This window comes from Ipomoea triloba, chromosome 1, assembly GCF_003576645.1.
Source record: "Ipomoea triloba cultivar NCNSP0323 chromosome 1, ASM357664v1".
In the NCBI taxonomy this organism is placed as follows: domain Eukaryota; kingdom Viridiplantae; phylum Streptophyta; class Magnoliopsida; order Solanales; family Convolvulaceae; genus Ipomoea; species Ipomoea triloba.
The window spans coordinates 21,617,546-21,644,141 of record NC_044916.1 but is presented as its reverse complement, the minus strand read 5'-3'; the positions used below and the strand labels follow the sequence as shown (position 1 = coordinate 21,644,141).

The 26,596-nt window shown below is 41.3% G+C and overlaps 16 non-coding genes across 16 annotated transcripts; 1 reads left to right on the top strand and 15 right to left on the bottom strand.

Moving 5' to 3' along the window:
• Window positions 1-3,041: 3,041 nt before the first annotated feature.
• On the bottom strand, window positions 3,042-3,114 carry TRNAE-CUC. Its single transcript has one exon. It is a non-coding gene; the product is annotated as a tRNA-Glu (tRNA).
• A 3,694-nt stretch (window positions 3,115-6,808) lies between these two features.
• Window positions 6,809-6,881, bottom strand: TRNAE-CUC. Its single transcript has one exon. It is a non-coding gene; the product is annotated as a tRNA-Glu (tRNA).
• An 861-nt stretch (window positions 6,882-7,742) lies between these two features.
• Window positions 7,743-7,815, bottom strand: TRNAE-CUC. Its single transcript has one exon. It is a non-coding gene; the product is annotated as a tRNA-Glu (tRNA).
• Window positions 7,816-10,569: 2,754 nt separating this feature from the next.
• TRNAE-CUC lies at window positions 10,570-10,642 on the bottom strand. Its single transcript has one exon. It is a non-coding gene; the product is annotated as a tRNA-Glu (tRNA).
• Window positions 10,643-12,307: 1,665 nt separating this feature from the next.
• Window positions 12,308-12,392, top strand: TRNAM-CAU. The gene is given in 2 exon segments: window positions 12,308-12,345; window positions 12,357-12,392. It is a non-coding gene; the product is annotated as a tRNA-Met (tRNA).
• Window positions 12,393-13,392: 1,000 nt separating this feature from the next.
• On the bottom strand, window positions 13,393-13,465 carry TRNAE-CUC. Its single transcript has one exon. It is a non-coding gene; the product is annotated as a tRNA-Glu (tRNA).
• Window positions 13,466-14,333: 868 nt separating this feature from the next.
• Window positions 14,334-14,406, bottom strand: TRNAE-CUC. The gene has a single exon. It is a non-coding gene; the product is annotated as a tRNA-Glu (tRNA).
• Window positions 14,407-16,293: 1,887 nt separating this feature from the next.
• TRNAE-CUC lies at window positions 16,294-16,366 on the bottom strand. Its single transcript has one exon. It is a non-coding gene; the product is annotated as a tRNA-Glu (tRNA).
• A 1,808-nt stretch (window positions 16,367-18,174) lies between these two features.
• Window positions 18,175-18,247, bottom strand: TRNAE-CUC. The gene has a single exon. It is a non-coding gene; the product is annotated as a tRNA-Glu (tRNA).
• An 867-nt stretch (window positions 18,248-19,114) lies between these two features.
• Window positions 19,115-19,187, bottom strand: TRNAE-CUC. Its single transcript has one exon. It is a non-coding gene; the product is annotated as a tRNA-Glu (tRNA).
• An 866-nt stretch (window positions 19,188-20,053) lies between these two features.
• Window positions 20,054-20,126, bottom strand: TRNAE-CUC. The gene has a single exon. It is a non-coding gene; the product is annotated as a tRNA-Glu (tRNA).
• Window positions 20,127-21,972: 1,846 nt separating this feature from the next.
• TRNAE-CUC lies at window positions 21,973-22,045 on the bottom strand. Its single transcript has one exon. It is a non-coding gene; the product is annotated as a tRNA-Glu (tRNA).
• Window positions 22,046-22,894: 849 nt separating this feature from the next.
• Window positions 22,895-22,967, bottom strand: TRNAE-CUC. The gene has a single exon. It is a non-coding gene; the product is annotated as a tRNA-Glu (tRNA).
• Window positions 22,968-23,834: 867 nt separating this feature from the next.
• TRNAE-CUC lies at window positions 23,835-23,907 on the bottom strand. Its single transcript has one exon. It is a non-coding gene; the product is annotated as a tRNA-Glu (tRNA).
• An 867-nt stretch (window positions 23,908-24,774) lies between these two features.
• TRNAE-CUC lies at window positions 24,775-24,847 on the bottom strand. The gene has a single exon. It is a non-coding gene; the product is annotated as a tRNA-Glu (tRNA).
• Window positions 24,848-25,714: 867 nt separating this feature from the next.
• Window positions 25,715-25,787, bottom strand: TRNAE-CUC. The gene has a single exon. It is a non-coding gene; the product is annotated as a tRNA-Glu (tRNA).
• Window positions 25,788-26,596: the final 809 nt, after the last annotated feature.

The following is a 26,596-nucleotide window of genomic DNA, read 5'->3' as shown; positions in this document are numbered from 1 at the left end:
CGACATCAAACTAAGTCTCGAGAGACAAGCCAAGTTCGAGAGGTAAGGACCTCTCGATATACCTATCGAGTTCGAGACGTAAAGAATATTCGAGAGATAGACCTCTCGATACATGGGATTGAAACATCAAGTGGTCGAGACATCTTTTATGGTCTCGATAAACCGGCACTTCTCCAAGAGGCTGAATGTTAGTCAACATGTGCAGATAAAATACTCTAAGTTTGGAGAAAGAAAAATCATGGAGATATTGAAGAGGTGCTGCGGGAGGTTTCAAAATGGACGGAAGTGGATGACACGTCAGACCTCCACCACAAACGGTCAAGAAGTGCACCAATCCTGAAGTGGTCAGATTCCCCAAACAAGGAATGATGGGAACATAAAAAGAAAACTTATCCAAAAGAAGCAAGTGAAGCATGAACTCAAGAAAGTGGAATATGGAATATTCACTACAAAACAAAAGGCTCAAGTTACAAGACCACTACTCCATGAAAATGCTGAAATTGTGCAAAGACCCATGTTCGCGTGGGAGACCAATTTCAAACGGAATAGTATATACTCTCATATATAAGGAGTAAGGGGTTGTGAAAGAGGTCAAGAGGTTAACAAGAGGTGTCTGATAAAAACGTTCCAGTGCAAAGTGCTTAACTTGGAATATCATCCTGATATTCAATACAGCGAGAGAACACATCTTAGTGTCGAAGAGAGTTACAAAGCTAAACTGTCATACATCCAGAAGGTGACCAAAGCTGCTCTACATCAAAGTTGATTCAACGATAGCTTGTGGTCAGATTGGAGATTGTTACATTCAACTGTGACTATCAACAACGTCTTGCTTTGGATTAAGCAAGGGAGGTGGAGTATCCTGGCTGCTGTCCGAGCGAAAGAAACCTGAGGCTTGACGCGGGCTTGGTGATCAAAGGTCAAGTGCTCGAGAGGTGGAGTAACTGGAAGCGGGGAGAAAACCTGAGGAGAGGCGGAGTAACCTGGCTGTCCGAGCGAAAGAAACCTGAGGCTTGACGCGGGCTTGGTGATCAAAGTCAAGTGCTCGAGAGGTGGAGTAACTGGAAGCGGGCGAAAAAACCTGAGGCTTGAGGCGGGCTTGGTGATCAAAGCTCAAGCGCTCGTTATTGTACTAGACCCCGCTTCCAGTTACTCCACCTCTCGAGCACTTGACCTTTGATCACCAAGCCCGCGTCAAGCCTCAGGTTTCTTTCGCTCGGACAGCAGCCAGGATACTCCGCCTCCCTCGCTTAATCCAAAGCAAGATGTTGTTGATAGTCACAGTTGAATGTAACAATCTCCAATCTGACCACAAGCTATCGTTGAATCAGCCTTGATGTAGAGCAGCTTTGGTCACCTTCTGGATGTATAACAGTTTAGCTTTGTAACTCTCTTCGAACACTAAGATGTGTTCTCTCGCTGTATTGAATATCAGGATGATATCCCAAGTTAAGCACTTTGCACTAGAACGTTTTATCAGACACCTCTTGTTAACCTTTTGAACCTCTTTTTCCTACTTCCTTATTTTTCTCCACTTCTTTTCTTTGTGTCTTTACGTCCTTATATATGAGAGTAGAGGAATAATTCCGTTGGAGGGAAAATTATTCCGTTTGAAATTTGTCTCCCATGCTGATCATGGGTCTTGCATATTTTTAGCATTTTTCATGGAGTAGTGGTCTTGTAACTTGAGCCTTTTGTTTTGTAGTGAATATTCCATATTCCACTTTCTTGAGCTCATGCTTCACTTGCTTCTTTTGGATAAAGTTACTCTTTTTATATTCCCATTATTCCTTGTTTGTAGGGAATCAGACCACTTCAGCATTGGTGCACCTTTTGACCGTTTGTGGTGGAGGTCTGACGTGTCATCCATTTCCGTCCATTTTGAAACCTCCCGCTCAGCACCTCTTCAATATTTTATCTCCATGATATTCTTCTTCTCCAAACTTAGAGTATTTTATCTGCACATGTTGACTAACATTCAGCCTCTTGGAGAAGTGCCGGTTTATCGAGACCATAAAAGATGTCTCGACCACTTGATGTTTCAATCCCATGTATCGAGAGGTCTATCTCTCGAATGTTCTTTACGTCTCGAACTCGATAGGTATATCGAGAGGTCCTTACCTCTCGAACTTGGCTTGTGTCTCGAGACTTAGTTGATGTCTCGTAGACCCTTATTCCTCCAGAGTTGTCTCGTGCCTGCTTCTGATCTATCTGTTTGCTTACAACACGAAAACTTCTAAGTTGTTCAAACAAGTTTACCTTAAGCTTAAATATTTCCCGAGTTGAGCTCAAATTACCCGGTTGTATTTTCGCTCTTAGTTTACTTATCGAACTTACATTGTTTTGCCTATGTATCGAGACTTGGGGATTCTTACTTAACAGTTGGTATCATCAAAACCTATTACATGATGTTCCTAACATAAGGAGGCGTGACGGAAGAGCACTCAATGAAGTGGGTCTCGCCTATGATCCATAGAGGTTAAGTCTATGATATTGCTTAAGCATAATTGACATTCCCTAAGATTGATAGGTACTAAAGCAAGAATAACCAAACTCACGCAACACCCCAACAAAAGATATATATATTATCATAACAGGAGTGTTTTACAGGGCTTTAGCAGAAAAGAGAGAAGATAAAGAACAACATCAAATTCGAATGCATGTAGACATCGAGAGCTTACTGCTTATTCGCTTTCCTCTTCTCGTTTATGGCTGCTCGTGTCTTGTGGAGGTCTTCAAAGTTCACCTGCTCTAGATATTCGTTTGATATATCCAGGTGAAGGTAATTGACAAAGGCTTCACCTATGAAGTTGCCTTCAATCACCCCATCTCTCCACCATTCGATGCATTCCGGAAGAGTGAGANGTTCCAGCAAAACATCTATAAAATAGTCTTCTCTAAAAGCTATGTGTCAACATGGGGTGGTGGCGCAGTTGGCTAGCGCGTAGGTCTCATAGCTTCTGAGTGATCCTGAGGTTGAGAGTTATCCTTTTTCCCCTCCGCCGTGAATGCGCGGTGCAATATCAAAGCATAAAAAGAGTTTCCGTTGCCGGGAATCAAACCCGGGTCTCTCGGGTGAGAGCCGAGTATCCTAACCGACTAGACTACAACAAATTTGTTGCTCCACCCTGTTATTTATACTTAATAGCCTGCTATAAGCGTAAGATGAAAGTTAAAACTACAGTTTTGTCACACAAATGCTGTGATTACAAAACTGCTCCGGTTGGACTTGTTCGGTTTTCTTCTTGTGTGTCTTAGAAGCACTAATTTGGATATTTCCATTTCAATGCAGCGTTTTCTCTTATAGCTAAAAATGCACTAATGGAATTACTCTAAGGAGGCGTGACAGAAGAGCACTCAATGAAGTGGGTCTCGCCTATGATCCATAGACGTTAAGTCTATGATATTGCTTAAGCATAATTGACATTCCCTAAGATTGATAGGTTGAATGATACAATAGAGAATGGTGGTATAAGTTAGACTATCCCCTGTACTCCAAGGTGGAGCAGAAAGAAGAGGAACAAGGAATAAAGGATTGAGAGCCAAGAGCTGAGACCACAAATAATTAAAAAGGATCTTTTCCCTTCTTCGATTTTCTTCTTCTTCTTCTTCTTCCTAGCTTCTGTTCCCAAAAGGCCTGAGTGTGCTCTCATGGTAGCCTAATGCCTTGAATAGTGTAAACAAAGGCCCTACCCTTCTTTATTAAGCTATACTAGTTCCCCTCATTATTCTCTATTCACATTATTACTAAATTTACCACACCCCTACTCTAAAATGTAAAAGCCCACAGTTCCAGCAAAACATCTATAAAATAGTCTTCTCTAAAAGCTATGTGCCAATATGGGATGGTGGTGCAGTTGGCTAGCCAGCAGGTTTCATAGCTTCTGAGTGATCCTGAGGTTGAGAGTTCAAGCCTCTCTCACCCTAATATCGTTTTTCCCCTCCGCCGTGAATGCGCGGTGCAAAATCAAAGCATAAAAAGAGTTTCCGTTGCTGGGAATCAAACCCGGGTCTCTCGGGTGAGAGCCGAGTATCCTAATAGACTAGACTACAACGGATTTGCTGCTCCACCTTATTATTTATACATAATAGCCTGCTATAAGCGTAAGATTAAAGTTAAAACTACAGTTTTGTCACACAAATGCTGTGATTACAAAACTGCTCCGGTTGGACTTGTTCGGTTTTCTTCTTGTGTGTCTTAGAAGCACTAATTTGGATATTTCCATTTCAATGCAGCGTTTTATCTTATAGCTAAAAATGCACTAATGGCATTGCTCTAAGGAGGCGTGACAGAAGAGCACTCAATGAAGTGGTCTCGCCTATGATCCACAGACGTTAAGTCTATGATAGTGCTTAAGCATAATTGACATTCCCTAAGATTGATAGGTTGAATGATACAATAGAGAATGGTGGTATAAGTTAGACTATCCCCTGTACTCCAAGGTGGAGCAGAAAGAAGAGGCACAGAGAATAAAGGGTTGAGAGCCAAGAGCTGAGACCACAAATAATTAAAAAGGATCTTTTCCCTTCTTTGATTTTCTTCTTCTTCTTCTTTCTAGCTTCTCTTCCCAAAAGGCCTGAGTGTGCTCTCATGGTAGCCTAATGCCTTGAATAGTGTAAAAAAAGGCCCTACCCTTCTTATTTAAGCTATACTAGTTCCCCTCATTAATCTCTATTCACATTATTACTAAATTTACTACACCCCTGCTCTAAAATATAAAAGCCCACAATTCCAGCAAAACATCTATAAAATAGTCTTCTCTAAAAACTAAGTGTCAACATGGGGTGGTGGTGCAGTTGGCTAGCGCGTAGGTCTCATAGCTTCTGAGTGATCCTGAGGTTGAGAGTTCGAGCCTCTCTCACCCTAATATCCTTTTTCCCCTCCGCCGTGAATGCGCGGTGCAAAATCAAAGCATAAAAAGAGTTTCCGTTGCAGGGAATCAAACCCGGGTCTCTCGGGTGAGAGCCGAGTATCCTAATAGACTAGACTACAACGGATTTGCTGCTCCACCTTATTATTTATACATAATAGCCTGCTATAAGCGTAAGATTAAAGTTAAAACTACAGTTTTGTCACACAAATGCTGTGATTACAAAACTGCTCCTGTTGGACTTGTTCGGTTTTCTTCTTGTGTGTCTTAGAAGCACTAATTTGGATATTTCCATTTCAATGCAGCGTTTTATCTTATAGCTAAAAATGCACTAATGGAATTGCTCTAAGGAGGCGTGACAGAAGAGCACTCAATGAAGTGGTCTCGCCTATGATCCACAGACGTTAAGTCTATGATAGTGCTTAAGCATAATTGACATTCCCTAAGATTGATAGGTTGAATGATACAATAGAGAATGGTGGTATAAGTTAGACTATCCCCTGTACTCCAAGGTGGAGCAGAAAGAAGAGGCACAGAGAATAAAGGGTTGAGAGCCAAGAGCTGAGACCACAAATAATTAAAAAGGATCTTTTCCCTTCTTTGATTTTCTTCTTCTTCTTCTTCCTAGCTTCTCTTCCCAAAAGGCCTGAGTGTGCTCTCATGGTAGCCTAATGCCTTGAATAGTGTAAACAAAGGCCCTACCCTTCTTTATTAAGCTATACTAGTTCCCCTCATTAATCTCTATTCACATTATTACTAAATTTACTACACCCCTGCTCTAAAATGTAAAAGCCCACAGTTCCAGCAAAACATCTATAAAATAGTCTTCTCTAAAAGCTATGTGCCAATATGGGATGGTGGTGCAGTTGGCTAGCCAGCAGGTTTCATAGCTTCTGAGTGATCCTGAGGTTGAGAGTTCAAGCCTCTCTCACCCTAATATCGTTTTTCCCCTCCGCCGTGAATGCGCGGTGCAAAATCAAAGCATAAAAAGAGTTTCCGTTGCTGGGAATCAAACCCGGGTCTCTCGGGTGAGAGCCGAGTATCCTAATAGACTAGACTACAACGGATTTGCTGCTCCACCTTATTATTTATACATAATAGCCTGCTATAAGCGTAAGATTAAAGTTAAAACTACAGTTTTGTCACACAAATGCTGTGATTACAAAACTGCTCCTGTTGGACTTGTTCTGTTTTCTTCTTGTGTGTCTTAGAAGCACTAATTTAGATATTTTTCCATTTCAATGCAGCGTTTTATCTTATAGCTAAAAATGCACTAATGGAATTGCTCTAAGGAGGCGTGACAAAAGAGCACTCAATGAAGTGGGTCTCGCCTATGATCCATTGACGTTAAGTCTATGATAGTGCTTAAGCATAATTGACATTCCCTAAGATTGATAGGTTGAATGATACAATAGAGAATGGTGGTATAAGTTAGACTATCCCCTGTACTCCAAGGTGGAACAGAAAGAAGAGGCACAGAGAATAAAGTGTTGAGAGCCAAGAGCTGAGACCACAAATAGTTAAAGAGGATCTTTTCCCTTCTTTGATTTTCTTCTTCTTCTTCTTCCTAGCTTCTCTTCCCAAAAGGCCTAAGTGTGCTCTCATGGTAGCCTAATGCCTTGAATAGTGTAAACAAAGGCCTTACCCTTCTTTATTAAGGTATACTAGTTCCCCTCATTAATCTCTATTCACATTATTGCTAAATTTACTACACCCCTGCTCTAAAATGTAAAAGCCCACAGTTCCAGCAAAACATCTATAAAATAGTCTTCTCTAAAAGCTACATGCCAATATGGGGTGGTGGTGCAGTTGGCTAGCGCTCAGGTCTCATAGCTTCTGAGTGATCTTGAGGTCGAGAGTTCAAGCCTCTCTCACTCCAATATCCTTTTTCCGCTCCGCCGTGAACGCGCGGTGCAAAATCAAAGCATAAATAGAGTTTCCGTTGCCGGGAATCAAACCCGGGTCTCTCGGGTGAGAGCCGAGTATCCTAACCAACTAGACTACAACAGATTTGCTACTCCACCCTATTACTTACACTTAATAGCCTGCTATAAGCGTAAGATTAAAGTTAAAACTACAGTTTTGTCACACAAATGCTGTGATTACAAAACTGCTCCGGTTGGACTTGTTCGGTTTTCTTCTTGTGTGTCTTAGAAGCACTAATTTGGATATTTCCATTTCAATGCAGTCTTATAGCTAAAAATGCACTAATGGAATTGCTCTAAGGAGGCGTTACAGAAGAGCACTCAATGAAGTGGGTCTCGCCTATGATCTATAGACGTTAAGTCTATGATATTGCTTAAGCATAATTGACATTCCCTAAGATTGATAGGTTGAATGATACAATAGAGAATGGTGGTATAAGTTAAATTATCCCCTGTACTCCAAGGTGGAGCAGAAAGAAGAGGCACAGAGAATAAAGGGTTGAGAGCCAAGAGCTGAGACCACAAATAATTAAAAAGGATCTTTTCCCTTCTTCGATTTTCTTCTTCTTCTTCTTCCTAGCTTCTGTTCCCAAAAGGCCTGAGTGTGCTCTCGTGGTAGCCTAATGACTTAAATAGTGTAAACAAAGGCCCTACCCTTCTTTATTAAGCTATACTAGTTCCCCTCATTAATCTCTATTCACATTATTACTAAATTTACTACACCTCTGCTCTAAAATGTAAAAGCCCACAGTTCCAGCAAAACATCTATAAAATAGTCTTTTCTAAAAGTTATGTGTCAACATGGGGTGGTGGCGCAGTTGGCTAGTGCGTAGGTCTCATAGCTTCTGAGTGATCGTGAGGTTGAGAGTTTGAGCCTCTCTCACCCCAATATCCTTTTTCCGCTCCGCCGTGAACGCGCTGTGCAAAATCAAAGCATAAAAAGAGTTTCCGTTGCCGGGAATCAAACCCGGGTCTCTCGGGTGAGAGCCGAGTATCCTAACCGACTAGACTACAACGGATTTGCTACTCCACCCTATTATTTATACTTAATAGCCTACTATAAGCGTAAGATTAAGGTTAAAACTACAGTTTTGTCACACAAATGCTGTGATTACAAAACTGCTCCGGTTGGACTTGTTCGGTTTTCTTCCTGTGTGTCTTAGAAGCACTAATTTGGATATTTTTCCATTTCAATGCAGCGTTTTATCTTATAGCTAAAAATGCACTAATGGAATTGCTCTAAGGAGGCGTGACAGAAGAGCGCTCAATGAAGTGGGTCTCGCCTATGATCCATAGACGTTAAGTCTATGATATTGCTTAAGCATAATTGACATTCCCTAAGATTGATAGGTTGAATGATACAATATAGAATGGTGGTATAAGTTAGACTATCCCCTGTACTCCAAGGTGGAGCAGAAAGAAGAGGCACAAGGAATAAAGGATTGAGAGCCAAGAGCTGAGACCACAAATAATTAAAAAGGATCTTTTCCCTTCTTCGATTTTCTTCTTCTTCTTCTTCCTAGCTTCTGTTCCCAAAAGGCCTGAGTGTGCTCTCATGGTAGCCTAATGCCTTGAATAGTGTAAACAAAGGCCCTACCCTTCTTTATTAAGCTATACTAGTTCCCCTCATTATTCTCTATTCACATTATTACTAAATTTACCATACCCCTGCTCTAAAATGTAAAAGCCAACAGTTCCAGCAAAACATCTATAAAATAGTCTTCTCTAAAAGCTATGTGGCAATATGGGGTGGTGGTGCAGTTGGCTAGCCCGCAGGTTTCATAACTTCTGAGTGATCCTGAGGTTGAGAGTTCGAGCCTCTCTCACCCTAATATCCTTTTTCCCCTCCGCCGTGAATGCGCGGTGCAAAATCAAAGCATAAAAAGAGTTTCCGTTGCAGGGAATCAAACCCGGGTCTCTCGGGTGAGAGCCGAGTATCCTAATAGACTAGACTACAACGGATTTGCTGCTCCACCTTATTATTTATACATAATAGCCTGCTATAAGCGTAAGATTAAAGTTAAAACTACAGTTTTGTCACACAAATGCTGTGATTACAAAACTGCTCCTGTTGGACTTATTCTGTTTTCTTCTTGTGTGTCTTAGAAGCACTAATTTAGATATTTTTCCATTTCAATGCAGCGTTTTATCTTATAGCTAAAAATGCACTAATTGAATTGCTCTAAGGAGGCGTGACAAAAGAGCACTCAATGAAGTGGGTCTCGCCTATGATCCATTGACGTTAAGTTTATGATAGTGCTTAAGCATAATTGACATTCCCTAAGATTGATAGGTTGAATGATACAATAGAGAATGGTGGTATAAGTTAGACTATCCCCTGTACTCCAAGGTGGAGCAGAAAGAAGAGGCACAGAGAATAAAGTGTTGAGAGCCAAGAGCTGAGACCACAAATAGTTAAAGAGGATCTTTTCCCTTCTTTGATTTTCTTCTTCTTCTTCTTCCTAGCTTCTCTTCCAAAAAGGCCTGAGTGTGCTCTCATGGTAGCCTAATGCCTTGAATAGTGTAAACAAAGGCCCTACCCTTCTTTATTAAGGTATACTAGTTCCCCTCATTAATCTCTATTCACATTATTACTAAATTTACTACACCCCTGCTCTAAAATGTAAAAGCCCACAGTTCCAGCAAAACATCTATAAAATAGTCTTCTCTAAAAGCTACATGCCAATATGGGGTGGTGGTGCAGTTGGCTAGCGCTCAGGTCTCATAGCTTCTGAGTGATCTTTAGGTCGAGAGTTCAAGCCTCTCTCACCCCAATATCCTTTTTCCGCTCCGCCGTGAACGCGCGGTGCAAAATCAAAGCATAAATAGAGTTTCCGTTGCTGGGAATCAAACCCGGGTCTCTCGGGTGAGAGCCGAGTATCCTAACCAACTACACTACAACAGATTTGCTACTCCATCCTATTACTTACACTTAATAGCCTGCTATAAGCGTAAGATTAAAGTTAAAACTACAGTTTTGTCACACAAATGCTGTGATTACAAAACTGCTCCGGTTGGACTTGTTCGGTTTTCTTCTTGTGTGTCTTAGAAGCACTAATTTGGATATTTCCATTTCAATGCAGCGTTTTCTCTTATAGCTAAAAATGCACTAATGGAATTGCTCTAAGAAGGAGTGACAGAAGAGCACTCAATGAAGTGGGTCTCGCCTATGATCCATAGACGTTAAGTCTATGATAGTGCTTAAGAATAATTGACATTCCCTAAGATTGATAGGTTGAATGATACAATAGAGAATGGTGGTATAAGTTAGACTATCCCCTGTACTCCAAGGTGGAGCAGAAAGAAGAGGCACAGAGAATAAAGGGTTGAGAGCCAAGAGCTGAGACCACAAATAATTAAAAAGGATCTTTTCCCTTCTTTGATTTTCTTCTTCTTCTTCTTTCTAGCTTCTCTTCCCAAAAGGCCTGAGTGTGCTCTCATGGTAGCCTAATGCCTTGAATAGTGTAAACAAAGGCCCTACCCTTCTTATTTAAGCTATACTAGTTCCCCTCATTAATCTCTATTCACATTATTACTAAATTTACTACACCCCTGCTCTAAAATATAAAAGCCCACAATTCCAGCAAAACATCTATAAAACAGTCTTCTCTAAAAGCTAAGTGTCAACATGGGGTGGTGGCGCAGTTGGCTAGCGCGTAGGTCTCATAGCTTCTGAGTGATCCTGAGGTTGAGAGTTCGAGCCTCTCTCACCCCAATATCCTTTTTCCCCTCCGCCGTGAACGCGCGGTACAAAATCAAAGCATAAAAGGAGTTTCCGTTGCCGGGAATCGAACCCGGGTCTCTCGGGTGAGAGCCGAGTATCCTAACCGACTAGACTACAACGGATTTGCTGCTCCACCCTGTTATTTATACTTAATAGCCTGCTAGAAGCGTAAGATGAAAGTTAAAACTACAGTTTTGCCACAAAAATGTTGTGATTACAAAACTGCTCCGGTTGGACTTGTTCGGTTTTCTTCTTGTGTGTCTTAGAAGCACTAATTTGGATATTTCCATTTCAATGCAGCGTTTTATCTTATAGCTAAAAATGCACTAATGGAATTGCTCTAAGGAGGCGTGACAGAAGAGCACTCAATGAAGTGGTCTCGCCTATGATCCACAGACGTTAAGTCTATGATAGTGCTTAAGCATAATTGACATTCCCTAAGATTGATAGGTTGAATGATACAATAGAGAATGGTGGTATAAGTTAGACTATCCCCTGTACTCCAAGGTGGAGCAGAAAGCAGAGGCACAGGAAATAAAGGGTTGAGAGCCAAGAGCTGAGACCACACATAATTAAAAAGGATCTTTTACCATCTTTGATTTTCTTCTTCTTCTTCTTCCTAGCTTCTCTTCCCAAAAGGCCTAAGTGTGCTCTCATGGTAGCCTAATGCCTTGAATAGTGTAAACAAAGGCCCTACCCTTCTTTATTAAGCTATACTAGTTCCCCTCATTAATCTCTATTCACATTATTACTAAATTTACTACACCCCTACTCTAAAATGTAAAAGCCCACAGTTCCAGCAAAACATCTATAAAATAGTCTTCTCTAAAAGCTACGTGTCAACATGGGGTGGTTGCGCAGTTGGCTAGCGCGTAAGTCTCAAAGCTTCTGAGTGATCCTGAGGTCGAGAGTTCGAGCTTCTCTCACCCCAATATCCTTTTTCCGCTCCGCCGTGAACGCGCGGCGCAAAATCAAAGCATAGAAAGAGTTTCCGTTGCTGGGAATCAAACCCGGGTCTCTCGGGTGAGAGCCGAGTATCCTAACCGACTAGACTACAACAAATTTGCTGCTCCACCTTGTTATTTATACTTAATAGCCTACTATAAGCGTAAGATGAAAGTTAAAACTACAGTTTTGTCACACAAATGCTGTGATTACAAAACTTCTCCGGTTGGATTTGTTCGGTTCTCTTCTTGTGTGTCTTAGAAGCACTAATTTGGATATTTCCATTTCAATGCAGCGTTTTATCTTATAGCTAAAAATGCACTAATGGAATTGCTCTAAGGAGGCGTGACAGAAGAGCACTCAATGAAATGGGTCTAGCCTATGATCCATAGACGTTAAGTCTATGATAGTGCTTAAGCATAATTGACAATCCCTAAGATTGATAGGTTGAATGATACAATAGAAAATGGTGGTATAAGTTAGACTATCCCTTCTACTCTAAGGTGGAGCAGAAAGAAGAGGCACAGAGAATAAAGGGTTGAGAGCCAAGAGCTGAGACCACAAATAATTAAAAAGGATATTTTCCCTTCTTCGATTTTCTTCTTCTTCTTCTTCCTAGCTTCTGTTCCCAAAAGGCCTGAGTGTGCTCTCATGGTAGCCTAATGCCTTGAATAGTGTAAACAAAGGCCCTACCCTTCTTTATTAAGCTATACTAGTTCCCCTCATTAATCTCTATTCACATTATTACTAAATTTACTACACCCCTGCTCTAAAATGTAAAAGCCCACAGTTCCAGCAAAACATCTATAAAAAAGTCTTCTCTAAAAGTTACGTGTCAACATGGGGTGGTGGCGCAGTTGGTTAGCGCGTAGGTCTCATAGCTTCTGAGTGATCCTGAGGTCGAGAGTTCGAGCCTCTCTCACCCCAATATCTTTTTTCCGCTCCGCCGTGAACACGCGATGCAAAATCAAAGCATAAAAAGAGTTTCCGTTGCCGGGAATCAAACCCAAGTCTCTCAGGTGAGAGCCGAGTATCCTAACCGACTAGACTACAACATATTTGCTGCTCCACCTTATTATTTATACTTAATAGCCTGCTATAAGCGTAAGATTAAAGTTAAAACTACAGTTTTGTCACACAAATGCTGTGATTACAAAACTGCTCCGGTTGGACTTGTTCGGTTTTCTTCTTGTGTGTCTTAGAAGCACTAATTTGGATATTTCCATTTCAATGCAGCGTTTTATCTTATAGCTAAAAATGCACTAATGGAATTGCTCTAAGGAGGCGTGACAGAAGAGCACTCAATGACGTGGGTCTCGCCTATGATCCATAGACGTTAAGTCTATTATAGTGCTTAAGCATAATTGACATTCCCTAAGATTGATAGGTTGAATGATACAATAGAGAATGGTGGTATAAGTTAGACAATCCCCTGTACTCCAAGGTTGAGCAGAAAGAAGAGGCAAAGAGAATAAATGGTTGAGAGCCAAGAGCTGAGACCACAAATAATTAAAAAGGATCTTTTCCCTTCTTCGATTTTCTTCTTCTTCTTCTTCCTAGCTTCTGTTCCCAAAAAGGCCTGAGTGTGCTCTCATGGTAGGCTAATGCCTTGAATAGTGTAAACAAAGGCCCTACCCTTCTTTATTAAGCTATACTAGTTCCCCTCATTAATCTCTATTCACATTATTACTAAATTTACTACACCCCTGCTCTAAAATGTAAAAGCCCACAGTTCCAGCAAAACATCTATAAAATAGTCTTCTCTAAAAGTTATGTGTCAACATGGGGTGGTGGTGTGGTTGGCTAGCGCGTAGGTCTCATAGCTTCTAAATGATCCTGAGGTGGAGAGTTCGAGCCTCTCTCACCCCAATATCCTTTTTCCCCTCCGCCGTGAACGCGCGGTACAAAATCAAAGCATAAAAGGAGTTTCCGTTGCCGGGAATCGAACCCGGGTCTCTCGGGTGAGAGCCGAGTATCCTAACCGACTAGACTACAACGGATTTGCTGCTCCACCCTGTTATTTATACTTAATAGCCTGCTAGAAGCGTAAGATGAAAGTTAAAACTACAGTTTTGCCACAAAAATGTTGTGATTACAAAACTGCTCCGGTTGGACTTGTTCGGTTTTCTTCTTGTGTGTCTTAGAAGCACTAATTTGGATATTTCCATTTCAATGCAGCGTTTTATCTTATAGCTAAAAATGCACTAATGGAATTGCTCTAAGGAGGCGTGACCGAAGAGCACTCAATGAAGTGGGTCTCGCCTATGATCCATAGACGTTAAGTCTATGATAGTGCTTAAGCATAATTGACATTCCCTAAGATTGATAGGTTGAATGATACAATAGAGAATGGTGGTATAAGTTAGACTATCCCCTGTACTCCAAGGTTGAGCAGAAAGAAGAGGCACAGAGAATAAAGGGTTGAGAGCCAAGAGCTGAGACCACAAATAATTAAAAAGGATCTTTTCCCTTCTTTGATTTTCTTCTTCTTCTTCTTTCTAGCTTCTCTTCCCAAAAGGCCTGAGTGTGCTCTCATGGTAGCCTAATGCCTTGAATAGTGTAAACAAAGGCCCTACCCTTCTTATTTAAGCTATACTAGTTCCCCTCATTAATCTCTATTCACATTATTACTAAATTTACTACACCCCTGCTCTAAAATATAAAAGCCCACAATTCCAGCAAAACATCTATAAAACAGTCTTCTCTAAAAGCTAAGTGTCAACATGGGGTGGTGGCGCAGTTGGCTAGCGCGTAGGTCTCATAGCTTCTGAGTGATCCTGAGGTTGAGAGTTCGAGCCTCTCTCACCCCAATATCCTTTTTCCCCTCCGCCGTGAACGCGCGGTACAAAATCAAAGCATAAAAGGAGTTTCCGTTGCCGGGAATCGAACCCGGGTCTCTCGGGTGAGAGCCGAGTATCCTAACCGACTAGACTACAACGGATTTGCTGCTCCACCCTGTTATTTATACTTAATAGCCTGCTAGAAGCGTAAGATGAAAGTTAAAACTACAGTTTTGCCACAAAAATGTTGTGATTACAAAACTGCTCCGGTTGGACTTGTTCGGTTTTCTTCTTGTGTGTCTTAGAAGCACTAATTTGGATATTTCCATTTCAATGCAGCGTTTTATCTTATAGCTAAAAATGCACTAATGGAATTGCTCTAAGGAGGCGTGACAGAAGAGCACTCAATGAAGTGGTCTCGCCTATGATCCACAGACGTTAAGTCTATGATAGTGCTTAAGCATAATTGACATTCCCTAAGATTGATAGGTTGAATGATACAATAGAGAATGGTGGTATAAGTTAGACTATCCCCTGTACTCCAAGGTTGAGCAGAAAGAAGAGGCACAGAGAATAAATGGTTGAGAGCCAAGAGCTGAGACCACAAATAATTAAAAAGGATCTTTTCCCTTCTTCGATTTTCTTCTTCTTCTTCCTCCTAGCTTCTGTTCCTAAAAGGCCTGAGTGTGCTCTCATGGTAGCCTAATGCCTTGAATAGTGTAAACAAAGGCCCTACCCTTCTTTATTAAGCTATACTAGTTCCCCTCATTAATCTCTATTCACATTATTACTAAATTTACTACACCCCTGCTCTAAAATATAAAAGCCCACAATTCCAGCAAAACATCTATAAAACAGTCTTCTCTAAAAGCTAAGTGTCAACATGGGGTGGTGGCGCAGTTGGCTAGCGCGTAGGTCTCATAGCTTCTAAATGATCCTGAGGTGGAGAGTTCGAGCCTCTCTCACCCCAATATCCTTTTTCCCCTCCGCCGTGAATGCGCGGTGCAAAATCAAAGCATAAAAGCAGTTTTCGTTGCCAGGAATCAAACCCGGGTCTCTCGGGTGAGAGCCGAGTATCCTAACCGTCTAGACTACAACGGATTTGCTGCTCCACCCTGATATTTATACTTAATAGCCTACTTATAGCTAAAAATACACTAATGGGATTGCTCTAAGGAGGCGTGACAGAAGAGCACTCAATGAAGTGGGTCTCGCCTATGATCCATAGACGTTAAGTCTATGATAGTGCTTAAGCATAATTGACATTCCCTAAGATTGATAGGTTGAATGATACAATAGAGAATGGTAGTATAAGTTAGACTATCTTATAGCTAAAAATGCACTAATGGAATTGCTCTACGGAGGCGTGACAGAAGAACACTCAATGAAGTGGGTCTCGCCTATGATCCATAGACGTTAAGTCTATGATAGTGCTTAAGCATAATTGACATTCCCTAACATTGATAGGTTGAATGATACAATAGAGAATGGTGGTATAAGTTAGACTATCCCCTGTATTCCAAGGTTGAGCAGAAAGAAGAGGCACAGAGATTAAATGGTTGAGAGCCAAGAGCTGAGACCACAAATAATTAAAAAGGATCTTTTCCCTTCTTCGATTTTCTTCTTCTTCTTCTTCCCAGCTTCTGTTCCCAAAAGGCCTGAGTGTGCTCTCATGGTAGCCTAATGCCTTGAATAGTGGCCTGAGTGTGCTCTCATGGTAGCCTAATGCCTTGAATAGTGAAAACAAAGTCCCTAAAATTCTTTATTAAGCTATACTAGTTCCCCTCATTAATCTCTATTCACATTATTACTAAATTTACTACACCCCTACTCTAAAATGTAAAAGCCCACAGTTCCAGCAAAACATCTATAATATAGTCTTCTCTAAAAGTTATGTGTCAACATGTGGTGGTGGTGCAGTTGGCTAGCTCGTAGGTCTCATTGCTTCTGAGTGATCCTAAGGTTGAGAGTTCGAGCCTCTCTCACTCCAATATCCTTTTTCCCCTCCGCCGTGAACGCGCCGTACAAAATCAAAGCATAAAAGGAGTTTCCGTTGTCGGGAATCGAACCCGGGTCTCTCGGGTGAGAGCCGATTATCCTAACCGACTAGACTACAACAGATTTGCTGCTCCACCCTGTTATTTATACTTAATAGCCTGCTAGAAGCGTAAGATGAAAGTTAAAACTACAGTTTTGCCACAAAAATGCTGTGATTACAAAACTGCTCCGGTTGGACTTGTTCGGTTTTCTTCTTGTGTGTCTTAGAAGCACTAATTTGGATATTTCAATTTCAATGCAGCGTTTTATCTTATAGCTAAAAATGCACTAATTGAATTGCTCTAAGGTGGCGTGACAGAAGAGCACTCAATGAAGTGGGTCTCGCATATGATCCATAGACGTTAAGTCTATGATAGTGCTTAAGCATAATTGACATTCCCTAAGATTGATAGGTTGAATGATACAATAGAGAATGGTAGTATAAGTTAGACTATCCCCTGTACTCCAAGGTGGAGCAGAAAGAAGAGGCACAGAGAATAAAGGGTTGAGAGCCAAGAGCTGAGACCACAAATAATTAAAAAGGATCTTTTCCCTTCTTTGATTTTCTTCTTCTTCTTCTTTCTAGCTTCTGTTCCCAAAAGGCCTGAGTGTGCTCTCATGGTAGCCTAATGCCTTGAATAGTGTAAACAAAGGCCCTACCCTTCTTTATTAAGCTATACTAGTTCCCCTCATTAATCTCTATTCACATTATTACTAAATTTACTATACCCCTGCTCTAAAATGTAAAAGCCCACAGTTCCAGCAAAACATCTATAATATAGTCTTCTCTAAAAGTTATGCGTCAACATGGGGTGGTGGCGCAGTTAGCTAGCGCGTAGGTCTCATAGCTTCTGAGTGATCCTGAGGTCCAGAGTTCAAGCCTCTCTCACCCCAACATCCTTTTTCCGCTCCGCCGTGAACGCGCGGTGCAAAATCAAAGCATAAAATGAGTTTTCGTTGCCGGGAATCAAACCCGAGTCTCTCGAGTGAGAGCCGAGTATCCTAACCGACTAGACTACAACGGATTTGCTGCTCCACCCTATTATTTATACTTAATAGCCTGCTATAAGCGTAAGATTAAAGTCAAAACTACAGTTTTGTCACACAAATGCTGTGATTACAAAACTGCTCCGGTTGGACTTGTTCGGTTTTCTTCTTATGTGTCTCAGAAGCACTAATTTAGATATTTCCATTTCAACGCAGCGTTTTATCTTATAGCTAAAAATGCACTAATGGCATTGCTCTAAGGAGGCATGACAGAAGAGCACTCAATGAAGTGCTCTCGCCTATGATCCACAGACGTTAAGTCTATGATAGTGCTTAAGCATAATTGACATTCCCTAAGATTGATAGGTTGAATGATACAATAGAGAATGGTGGTATAAGTTAGACTGTCCCCTGTACTCCAAGGTGGAGCAGAAAGAAGAGGCACAGAGAATAAAGGGTTGAGAGCCAAGAGCTGAGACCACAAATAATTAAAAAGGATCTTTTCCCTTCTTTGACTTTCTTCTTCTTCTTCTTTCTAGCTTCTCTTCCCAAAAGGCCTGAGTGTGCTCTCATGGTAGCCTAATGCATTAAATAGTGTAAACAAAGGCCCTACCCTTCTTATTTAAGCTATACTAGTTCCCCTCATTAATCTCTATTCACATTATTACTAAATTTACTACACCCCTGCTCTAAAATTTAAAAGCCCACAGGTCCAGCAAAACATCTATAAAATAGTCTTCTCTAAAAGCTATGTGTCAACATGGGGTGGTGGCGCAGTTGGTTAGCGCGTAGGTTTCATAGCTTCTGAGTGATCTTGAGGTCGAGAGTTTGAGCCTCTCTCACACCAATATCCTTTTTCCCCTCCGACATGAGCGTGCGGTGCAAAATCAAAGCATAAAAGGAGTTTCCGTTGCCGGGAATCGAACCCGGGTCTCTCGAGTGAGAGCCGAGTATCCTAACCGACTAGACTACAATGGATTTGCTGCTCCACCCTGTTATTTAGACTTAATAGCCTGCTAGAAGCGTAAGATTAAAGTTAAAACTACAGTTTTGCCACAAAAATGCTGTGATTACAAAACTGCTCCGGTTGGACTTGTTCGGTTTTCTTCTTGTGTGTCTTAAAAGCACTAATTTGGATATTTCCATTTCAATGCAGCGTTTTATCTTATAGCTAAAAATGCACTAATGGCATTGCTCTAAGGAGGCGTGACAGAAGAGCACTCAATGAAGTGGTCTCGCCTATGATCCACAGACGTTAAGTCTATGATAGTGCTTAAGCATAATTGACATTCCCTAAGATTGATAGGTTGAATGATACAATAGAGAATGGTGGTATAAGTTAGACTATCCCCTATGCTCCAAGGTGGAGCAGAAAGAAGAGGCACAGAGAATAAAGGGTTGAGAGCCAAGAGCTGAGACCACAAATAATTAAAAAGGATCTTTTCCCTTCTTTGATTTTCTTCTTCTTCTTCTTTCTAGCTTCTCTTCCCAAAAGGCCTGAGTGTGCTCTCATGGTAGCCTAATGCATTAAATAGTGTAAACAAAGGCCCTACCCTTCTTATTTAAGCTATACTAGTTCCCCTCATTAATCTCTATTCACATTATTACTAAATTTACTACACCCCAGCTCTAAAGTATAAAAGCCCACAATTCCAGTAAAACATCTATAAAATAGTCTGCTCTAAAAGCTAAGTGTTAACATGGGGTGGTGGCGCAGTGGGCTAGCGCGTAGGTCTCATAGCTTTTGAGTGATCCTGAGGTTGAGAGTTCGAGCCTCTCTCACCCCAATATCCCTTTTCCCCTCCGCCGTGAACGCGCGGTACAAAATCAAAGCATAAAAGGAGTTTCCGTTGCCGGGAATTGAACCCGGGTCTCTCGGGTGAGAGCCGAGTATCCTAATCGACTAGACTACAACGGATTTATTGCTCCACCCTGTTATTTACACTTAATAGCCTGCTAGAAGCGTAGGATGAAAGTTAAAACTACAGTTTTGCCACAAAAATGTTGTGATTACAAAACTGCTCCGGTTGGACTTGTTCGGTTTTCTTCTTGTGTGTCTTAGAAGCATAATTTGGATATTTCCATTTCAATGCAGCGTTTCATCTTATAGCTAAAAATGCACTAATGGCATTGCTCTAAGGAGGCGTGACAGAAGAGCACTCAATGAAGTGCTCTCGCCTATGATCCACAGACGTTAAGTCTATGATAGTGCTTAAGCATAATTGACATTCCCTAAGATTGATAGGTTGAATGATACAATAGAGAATGGTGGTATAAGTTAGACTATCCCCTGTACTCCAAGGTGGAGCAGAAAGAAGAGGCACAGAGAATAAAGGGTTGAGAGCCAAGAGCTGAGACCACAAATAATTAAAAAGGATCTTTTCCCTTCTTTGACTTTCTTCTTCTTCTTCTTTCTAGCTTCTCTTCCCAAAAGGCCTGAGTGTGCTCTCATGGTAGCCTAATGCCTTGAATAGTGTAAACAAAGGCCCTACCCTTCTTATTTAAGCTATACTAGTTCCCCTCATTAATCTCTATTCACATTATTACTAAATTTACTACACCCCTGCTCTAAAATATAAAAGCCCACAATTCCAGTAAAACATCTATAAAATAGTCTTCTCTAAAAGCTAAGAGTCACCATGGGGTGGTGGCGCAGTTGCCTAGCGCGTAGGTCTCATAGCTTCTAAGTGATCCTGAGGTCGAGAGTTCGAGCCAATCTCACCTCAATATCCTTTTTCCCCTCCGCCGTGAACGCGCGGTACAAAATCAAAGCATAAAAGGAGTTTCCGTTGCCGGGAATTGAACCCGGGTCTCTCGGGTGAGAGCCGAGTATCCTAATCGACTAGACTACAACGGATTTATTGCTCCACCCTGTTATTTATACTTAATAGCCTGTTAGAAGCGTAAGATGAAAGTTAAAACTACAGTTTTGCCACACAAATGCTGTGATTACAAAACTTCTCCGGTTGGACTTGTTCGGTTTTCTTCTTGTGTATCTTAGATGCACTAATTTGGATATTTCCATTTCAATGCAGCGTTTTATCTTATAACTAAAAATGCACTAATGGAATTGCTCTAAGGAGGCGTGACAGAAGAGCACTCAATGAAGTGGTCTCGCCTATGATCCATAGACGTTAAGTCTATGATAGTGCTTAAGCATAATTGACATTCCCTAAGATTGATAGGTTGAATGATACAATAGAGAATGGTGGTATAAGTTAGACTATCCCCTGTACTCCAAGGTGGAGCAGAAAGAAGAGGCACAGAGAATAAAGGGTTGAGAGCCAAGAGCTGAGACCACAAATAATTAAAAAGGATCTTTTCCCTTCTTTGACTTTCTTCTTCTTCTTCTTTCTAGCTTCTCTTCCCAAAAGGCCTGAGTGTGCTCTCAAGGTAGCCTAATGCCGTGAATAGTGTAAACAAAGGCCCTACCCTTCTTATTTAAGCTATACTAGTTCCCCTCATTAATCTCTATTCACATTATTACTAAATTTACTACACCCCTGCTCTAAAATATAAAAGCCCACAATTCCAGCAAAACATCTATAAAATAGTCTTCTCTAAAAGCTAAGTGTCAACATGGGGTGGTAGCGCAGTTGGCTAGCGCGTAGGTCTCATAGCTTCTGAGTGATCCTGAGGTTGAGAGTTCGAGCCTCTCTCACCCCAATATCCTTTTTCCGCTCCGCCGTGAACGCGCGGTACAAAATCAAAGCATAAAAGGAGTTTCTGTTGTCGAGAATCGAACCCGAGTCTCTCGGGTGAGAGCCAAGTATCCTAACCGACTAGACTACAACGGATTTGCTGCTCCAGCCTGTTATTTATACTTAATAGCCTGCTAGCGTAAGATGAAAGTTAAAACTACAGTTTTGCCACACAAATGCTGTGATTACAAAACTGCTCCGGTTGGACTTGTTCGGTTTTCTTCTTGTGTGTCTTAGAAGCACTAATTTGGATATTTCCATTTCAATGCAGCGTTTTATCTTATAGCTAAAAATGCACTAATGGAATTGCTCTAAGGAGGCGTGACAGAAGAGCACTCAATGAAGTGGTCTCGCCTATGATCCACAGACGTTAAGTCTATGATAGTGCTTAAGCATAATTGACATTCCCTAAGATTGATAGGTTGAATGATACAATAGAGAATGGTGGTATAAGTTAGACTATCCCCTGTACTCCAAGGTGGAGCAGAAAGAAGAGGCACAGAGAATAAAGGGTTGAGAGCCAAGAGCTGAGACCACAAATAATTAAAAAGGATCTTTTCCCTTCTTTGATTTTCTTCTTCTTCTTCTTTCTAGCTTCTCTTCCCAAAAGGCCTGAGTGTGCTCTCATGGTAGCCTAATGCCATGAATAGTGTAAACAAAGGCCCTACCCGTCTTATTTAAGCTATACTAGTTCCCCACAAAGGCCCTACCCGTCTTATTTAAGCTATACTAGTTCCCCACATTAATCTCTATTCACATTATTACTAAATTTACTACACCCCTGCTTTAAAGTATAAAAGCCCACAATTCCAGTAAAACATCTATAAAATAGTCTTCTCTAAAAGCTAAGTGTCAACATGGGGTGGTGGCGCTGTTGGCTAGCGCGTAGGTCTCATAGCTTCTGAGTGATCCTGAGGTTGAGAGTTCGAGCCTCTCTCACCCCAATATCCTTTTTCCCCTCCGCCGTGAACGCGCGGTACAAAATCAAAGCATAAAAGGAGTTTCCGTTGCCGGGAATCGAACCCGGGTCTCTCGGGTGAGAGCTGAGTATCCTAATCGACTAGACTACAACGGATTTGCTGCTCCACCCTGTTATTTATACTTAATAGCCTGCTAGAAGCGTAAGATGAAAGTTAAAACTACAGTTTTGCCACAAAAATGTTGTGATTACAAAACTGCTCCGGTTGGACTTGTTCGGTTTTCTCCTTGTGTGTCTTAGAAACACTAATTTGGATATTTCCATTTCAATGCAGCGTTTTATCTTATAGCTAAAAATGCACTAATGGCATTGCTCTAAGGAGGCGTGACAGAAGAGCACTCAATGAAGTGGTCTCGCCTATGATCCACAGACGTTAAGTCTATGATAGTGTTTAAGCATAATTGACATTCCCTAAGATTGATAGGTTGAATGATACAATAGAGAATTGTGGTATAAGTTAGACTATCCCCTGTACTCCAAGGTGGAGCAGAAAGAAGAGGCACAGAGAATAAAGGGTTGAGAGCCAAGAGCTGAGACCACAAATAATTAAAAAGGATCTTTTCCCTTCTTTGATTTTCTTCTTCTTCTTCTTTCTAGCTTCTCTTCCCAAAAGGCCTGAGTGTGCTCTCATGGTAGCCTAATGCCTTGAATAGTGTAAAAAAAGGCCCTACCCTTCTTATTTAAGCTATACTAGTTCCCCTCATTAATCTCTATTCACATTATTACTAAATTTACTACACCCCTGCTCTAAAATATAAAAGCCCACAATTCCAGCAAAACATCTATAAAACAGTCTTCTCTAAAAGCTAAGTGTCAACATGGGGTGGTGGCGCAGTTGGCTAGCGCGTAGGTCTCATAGCTTCTGAGTTCGAGCCTCTCTCACCCCAATATCCTTTTTCCCCTCCGCCGTGAACGCGCGGTACAAAATCAAAGCATAAAAGGAGTTTCCGTTGCCGGGAATCGAACCCGGGTCTCTCGGGTGAGAGCCGAGTATCCTAACCGACTAGACTACAACGGATTTGCTGCTCCACCCTGTTATTTATACTTAATAGCCTGCTAGAAGCGTAAGATGAAAGTTAAAACTACAGTTTTGCCACAAAAATGTTGTGATTACAAAACTGCTCCGGTTGGACTTGTTCGGTTTTCTTCTTGTGTGTCTTAGAAGCACTAATTTGGATATTTCCATTTCAATGCAGCGTTTTATCTTATAGCTAAAAATGCACTAATGGCATTGCTCTAAGGAGGCGTGACAGAAGAGCACTCAATGAAGTGGTCTCGCCTATGATCCACAGACGTTAAGTCTATGATAGTGCTTAAGCATAATTGACATTCCCTAAGATTGATAGGTTGAATGATACAATAGAGAATGGTGGTATAAGTTAGACTATCCCCTGTACTCCAAGGTGGAGCAGAAAGAAGAGGCACAGAGAATAAAGGGTTGAGAGCCAAGAGCTGAGACCACAAATAATTAAAAAGGATCTTTTCCCTTCTTTGATTTTCTTCTTCTTCTTCTTTCTAGCTTCTCTTCCCAAAAGGCCTGAGTGTGCTCTCATGGTAGCCTAATGCCTTGAATAGTGTAAACAAAGGCCCTACCCTTCTTATTTAAGCTATACTAGTTCCCCTCATTAATCTCTATTCACATTATTACTAAATTTACTACACCCCTGCTCTAAAATATAAAAGCCCACAATTCCAGCAAAACATCTATAAAACAGTCTTCTCTAAAAGCTAAGTGTCAACATGGGGTGGTGGCGAAGTTGGCTAGCGCGTAGGTCTCATAGCTTCTGAGTGATCCTGAGGTTGAGAGTTCCAGCCTCTCTCACCCCAATATCCTTTTTCCCCTCCGCCGTGAACGCGCGGTACAAAATCAAAGCATAAAAGGAGTTTCCGTTGCCGGGAATCGAACCCGGGTCTCTCGGGTGAGAGCCGAGTATCCTAACCGACTAGACTACAACGGATTTGCTGCTCCACCCTGTTATTTATACTTAATAGCCTGCTAGAAGCGTAAGATGAAAGTTAAAACTACAGTTTTGCCACAAAAATGTTGTGATTACAAAACTGCTCCGGTTGGACTTGTTCGGTTTTCTTCTTGTGTGTCTTAGAAGCACTAATTTGGATATTTCCATTTCAATGCAGCGTTTTATCTTATAGCTAAAAATGCACTAATGGCATTGCTCTAAGGAGGCGTGACAGAAGAGCACTCAATGAAGTGGTCTCGCCTATGATCCACAGACGTTAAGTCTATGATAGTGCTTAAGCATAATTGACATTCCCTAAGATTGATAGGTTGAATGATACAATAGAGAATGGTGGTATAAGTTAGACTATCCCCTGTACTCCAAGGTGGAGCAGAAAGAAGAGGCACAGAGAATAAAGGGTTGAGAGCCAAGAGCTGAGACCACAAATAATTAAAAAGGATCTTTTCCCTTCTTTGATTTTCTTCTTCTTCTTCTTTCTAGCTTCTCTTCCCAAAAGGCCTGAGTGTGCTCTCATGGTAGCCTAATGCCTTGAATAGTGTAAAAAAAGGCCCTACCCTTCTTATTTAAGCTATACTAGTTCCCCTCATTAATCTCTATTCACATTATTACTAAATTTACTACACCCCTGCTCTAAAATATAAAAGCCCACAATTCCAGCAAAACATCTATAAAACAGTCTTCTCTAAAAGCTAAGTGTCAACATGGGGTGGTGGCGCAGTTGGCTAGCGCGTAGGTCTCATAGCTTCTGAGTGATCCTGAGGTTGAGAGTTCGAGCCTCTCTCACCCCAATATCCTTTTTCCCCTCCGCCGTGAACGCGCGGTACAAAATCAAAGCATAAAAGGAGTTTCCGTTGCCGGGAATCGAACCCGGGTCTCTCGGGTGAGAGCCGAGTATCCTAACCGACTAGACTACAACGGATTTGCTGCTCCACCCTGTTATTTATACTTAATAGCCTGCTAGAAGCGTAAGATGAAAGTTAAAACTACAGTTTTGCCACAAAAATGTTGTGATTACAAAACTGCTCCGGTTGGACTTGTTCGGTTTTCTTCTTGTGTGTCTTAGAAGCACTAATTTGGATATTTCCATTTCAATGCAGCGTTTTATCTTATAGCTAAAAATGCACTAATGGCATTGCTCTAAGGAGGCGTGACAGAAGAGCACTCAATGAAGTGGTCTCGCCTATGATCCACAGACGTTAAGTCTATGATAGTGCTTAAGCATAATTGACATTCCCTAAGATTGATAGGTTGAATGATACAATAGAGAATGGTGGTATAAGTTAGACTATCCCCTGTACTCCAAGGTGGAGCAGAAAGAAGAGGCACAGAGAATAAAGGGTTGAGAGCCAAGAGCTGAGACCACAAATAATTAAAAAGGATCTTTTCCCTTCTTTGATTTTCTTCTTCTTCTTCTTTCTAGCTTCTCTTCCCAAAAGGCCTGAGTGTGCTCTCATGGTAGCCTAATGCCATGAATAGTGTAAACAAAGGCCCTACCCGTCTTATTTAAGCTATACTAGTTCCCCTCATTAATCTCTATTCACATTATTACTAAATTTACTACACCCCTGCTTTAAAGTATAAAAGCCCACAATTCCAGTAAAACATCTATAAAATAGTCTTCTCTAAAAGCTAAGTGTCAACATGGGGTGGTGGCGCAGTTGGCTAGCGCGTAGGTCTCATAGCTTCTGAGTGATCCTGAGGTTGAGAGTTCGAGCCTCTCTCACCCCAATATCCTTTTTCCCCTCCGCCGTGAACGCGCGGTACAAAATCAAAGCATAAAAGGAGTTTCCGTTGCCGGGAATCGAACCCGGGTCTCTCGGGTGAGAGCCGAGTATCCTAACCGACTAGACTACAACGGATTTGCTGCTCCACCCTGTTATTTATACTTAATAGCCTGCTAGAAGCGTAAGATGAAAGTTAAAACTACAGTTTTGCCACAAAAATGTTGTGATTACAAAACTGCTCCGGTTGGACTTGTTCGGTTTTCTTCTTGTGTGTCTTAGAAACACTAATTTGGATATTTCCATTTCAATGCAGCGTTTTATCTTATAGATAAAAATGCACTAATGGCATTGCTCTAAGGAGGCGTGACAGAAGAGCACTCAATGAAGTGGTCTCGCCTATGATCCACAGACGTTAAGTCTATGATAGTGTTTAAGCATAATTGACATTCCCTAAGATTGATAGGTTGAATGATACAATAGAGAATGGTGGTATAAGTTAGACTATCCCCTGTACTCCAAGGTGGAGCAGAAAGAAGAGGCACAGAGAATAAAGGGTTGAGAGCCAAGAGCTGAGACCACAAATAATTAAAAAGGATCTTTTCCCTTCTTTGATTTTCTTCTTCTTCTTCTTTCTAGCTTCTCTTCCCAAAAGGCCTGAGTGTGCTCTCATGGTAGCCTAATGCCTTGAATAGTGTAAAAAAAGGCCCTACCCTTCTTATTTAAGCTATACTAGTTCCCCTCATTAATCTCTATTCACATTATTACTAAATTTACTACACCCCTGCTCTAAAGTATAAAAGCCCACAATTCCAGCAAAACATCTATAAAACAGTCTTCTCTAAAAGCTAAGTGTCAACATGGGGTGGTGGCGAAGTTGGCTAGCGCGTAGGTCTCATAGCTTCTGAGTGATCCTGAGGTTGAGAGTTCCAGCCTCTCTCACCCCA